This window comes from Oxyura jamaicensis, unplaced genomic scaffold, assembly GCF_011077185.1.
Source record: "Oxyura jamaicensis isolate SHBP4307 breed ruddy duck unplaced genomic scaffold, BPBGC_Ojam_1.0 oxyUn_random_OJ71496, whole genome shotgun sequence".
Classification (NCBI taxonomy): Eukaryota; Metazoa; Chordata; class Aves; order Anseriformes; family Anatidae; genus Oxyura; species Oxyura jamaicensis.
The window spans coordinates 140,568-144,594 of NW_023310552.1; positions in this window are offsets into that span (position 1 = coordinate 140,568).

Here is a 4,027-nt window from a genome sequence, read left to right on the forward strand (position 1 = left end):
AAGGTCCCGCTATAGTTAACAAGTGTGGTAAGCCAAGGTGAATAGTTAAACCAGAGTTCATATCAATTTTGACGAGCCTCATTTTCCCTTTTGCGTTTTTCTAATCCTTCCCGCAATTTAGTCATTGTATCTCTTACCACCCCAGTATGATCTGCATATACACAACATTCTTAATGTAAAGCTGCACACAGTCCTCCTTGTTGTAAGAAAATCAAATCCAACCCTCTACGGTTTTGGAGTACCACTTCTGATAATGACCTAAAAGATTTTTCCAGAGCTGTTATTGATTGCTCTATACGGGCCAGATCCTCGTCTACAGCAATGCGTAGAGAAGTAAATTCCTGGCTTTGCTTTATCAGGGAAGCAATTCCAGTTCCTGCACCTGCAGCCCCGAGGGCCATTAAAGTGGCTAAGGTGACGGCCGTAATAGGCTCCCTCTTTACCAGATGGCATTCATTCACTGTGTGACGGATATACATATACTTTTCAGAGTGGTATAGAATCCTTGGTATAATTACCACCTGTACACAAAAATCATGAGATGTGTTGAACAATTTTAAAGATAGGCAAGGAGTGACTCCCAACGATGAACATACCCATTTAGTGTTATTTGCAGGAATTAACCATTTGTGTGTTTGGTCCATTTTTTCGGTGGTATGGCACAGATCATTTTTATCTCTTGGAACTGTGCCGATACATCTACCTTTTCCCGTCACTTGAGTCAAGGTTATCCCGATTTCCTGACCCCAACTGCACTTGGAAGGATTTGACTCATTTGAATATTCAGACCTCCCCATATCACCTATAGCTTGATAATATGGGGGCTTAAAACTTACACATAGCCAGCACCCTTCAGTTCTCTCAGGATTAGTTTGATTTAGTACCTGGAAACTAGCATTTATAACTTTCCACATATTATTCTCGGGTACAACCTTTTTCCTTTTCACAATGCTAGGAGGCAGTGTGGGAAAGGATAACTTTGTCGACTCACTAGAAAACACCGTAGTAGGTTGGGCAGTCCCAACTATCTTTACAGTCTGGACAACCAAACCTTCCTCTGATAACCCTTTATTAGGCCCGATTACCTTGGAAGTTTCGGGTTTTTCCTTCTTTATTACTATTAGCCCTCCTCTATCAGTCCCAGATTCATGATATCTTACACCCCATGTTTTCCCAAGGAACCATCTCTGGTCAGTGTGGTCAGTCACATTCACCCACAGGAATTTGCAGTTCCCCTTTTGCCGGGTTCCAGCCCCTCGGTGATAGACTGCCTGAATTTTATTCTGGTGGCCACAGCCCAGTGGTCCAAACTGTACAGTGAAGTACGTATCCCTACCTGCCCCGGGTTCCCATCCTGAGGCAATAGTCTCACAACCCCAATGAGCGCAATAATAATGATTTGGATAATTACAGTAACCTCTTCCCAGATTAGAGGCTGGACACATATAAAAATCCGACTGATTATTACACATTGGTCCCGCAGTCGTTAGGTCGCAAAGGTCAGTCTTAAAACTAGGGGCACCAGCCGTAGTGATTTGCTGTATGACTTTTTGACTTTCCCATTGGATCAGGCTCCACTTAAAAGGTTGGTGCGGATGGTGTTGAGTCGCTATGCAGGATGAAATCACTGCGAGAACCCCCAAGTACCAATAGGAATGGCTGAGGCTCATTTCTCCCCACTATTCACTCCTCTGCCTCGCTCGTCAGTTGGGTTGCAGCCAACTACGAGGGTTTTAGTTCTTCTCGGCAGCAGTAGTGTTCTTCAGGGGAGAGCCTTTACCTTAACCCACGGTACCTATCGGGTTCGTCGCAATGTGAGCTTCAGGTCTTTGTTCCCTGGAGCGGCCTCCCACTTCTCGTCACAGATGGGTCCTTTAACACAGCTGGCATGTGTCCATCCTTTCTCTGCAGTCCCGATGGCTGTTTCTGTAGTAAGTAAAACAACATAGGGGCCTTCCCATTGTGGTGTTAGTGTAACTTCTTTCCAAGTCTTTATCAGGACCTTATCACTGGGCTGTATCCTGTGAATTGCCATATCCAAAAGGGGACGTTGCGCAATTAAACCCTTTTTCTGTAATTCCCTGCGTCTATTTATCAATTGTGTGAGGTAAGGTTTTAATTGATCATCTTGTAGGTGGGGATGTTCAAGGGGTATCTCAAGATCATAAGGCATACCATACAGCATTTCAAAAGGGGAGATTCCCAGATCAGTCCTGGGCTTTACGCGTATACTTAACAAAGCTAACGGCAAGAACTTTATCCAAGAGGTTTTTGTTTCTAACACTAATTTAGTAAGTTGCTTTTTAATTTTCCCCGTTCATCCGTTCTACTTTCCCTGAGCTCTGAGGATGCCAGGGAGTATGATATTCCCATTTGATTCCTAAAGCTTTCATTGTGTCATGAGATACTTTTGATACAAAGTGTGGTCCCCTATCAGAATCTATTGCTTCTACAACCCCATATCGGGGAATTATGTTTTCTAACAGTATTTTCACTTATGTTTGTGCTGTAGCCCTTGTCGTGGGAAATGCTTCAACAAAATTTGTAAGATGGTCTATGATTACCAGCAAATATTTATATCTTCCTGTTTTTGGAAGTTTGGTAAAGTCCAATTGAATTCTTGCAAAGGGTCGGTGGGCTAATTCTCGTCCTCCCGGAACCCTTTTTCTCATATTTTTAGCATTTACCCTCCGACAAGTCATACACCCATTAACAATTCCCTATGCTATGTTATATATCTCTATACACATATAATTAGTGGTGAATTGATCTACCAACGCCTGAGCACCTCAATGCATTTGTTCATGAAATCTCCGTAGCACCCTCATAGCTACTGATTTTGGTAACACTTCTCGTCCATCAGGTAGTACCCATTTTCCTTTTTCATTTTCTCAAATCCCCATTTGTGTCATCTTTTCCTTTTCTACAGTAGCAAAACAAAACAAGGGGAGGGGGTCGTGCCCATCAGACCATAAAGAATTAGCTGGGCCATGCTTGTAACAGTTCCTATAAGGTGGACTCTCTTCCTCCGAACAATTACATTCAATCCCTTCTATTCCCCAGTCTTTCCAGCAATCATAGCATGGAAATTTCTTTAAATCTTTCCCCTTGCCACAACTCGGGCAGTCTGCTCTCTTAGTTACTTCATATATGCACATGAGGGCTGCTCTTTTTGCTTCCTGATCAGCTAAGTTATTGCCTCTGATCTGGGGATTCAGCCCTCGCTGGTGTCCTTTCACATGCACCACCGCAATCTCCTTAGGCTCCCTGATGGCTTGTAAAACTTGGAGAATTAACTCCTGATGAATTAGTCCTTTTCCTTGTGAATTTATAAATCCTCTCTCTTCCCATATTTTCACAAAGGTCTGTATTACTCCATAAGCGTATTTAGAAACTGTATATATTGTTCCGCTTTTGTTCTTTAATAATTTCAGAGCTCTTATCAAGGTGATGATTTCCACCTTTTGGGCTGATGTTTGTTACCGCATATCCTGTGAAGCAAAATCCCTGGCGGACGAAGCTGCTGCCATCTATGTACCAATCCTCCACATCTTCTAGGGGTGTTTCCTAGAAGTCTGGTCAGCTGGAGTATACCGTGCTCATGGTCTTGATGCAAGATCTGGCAATCTGGGAACAGTTACTGAGGAAAGAGGCTAGGTTCATAGTATTAGTGCCGAAAAAATATTAGTAAACTAATAGTCCATGATACACATTCCTCTTCTTCTTCAGTAGCTATCATTTGTGTATTGCAACAGTGTCCCCTTTTCCCGAAGGGGTCTTTCAAACTTCAAGATCACAGGCTAGTTGTTCCCTGAATATGGTGGGGCTAATCTTGAACCCCTGTGGTAACACTGTCCAAGTAATCTGAGTTTTCCATCCTCTATTAGGATTTTCCCATTCAAAGGCAAAGAGTTTCTGTTTTTCATTTGCCAGGGGCAGGGAGAAAAAGGCATCCTTTAAATCTAGTACCATGAACCAAACTTGACTATTTTTCTAATTTTGTAATTCCAATCATTTTTCCCAATTT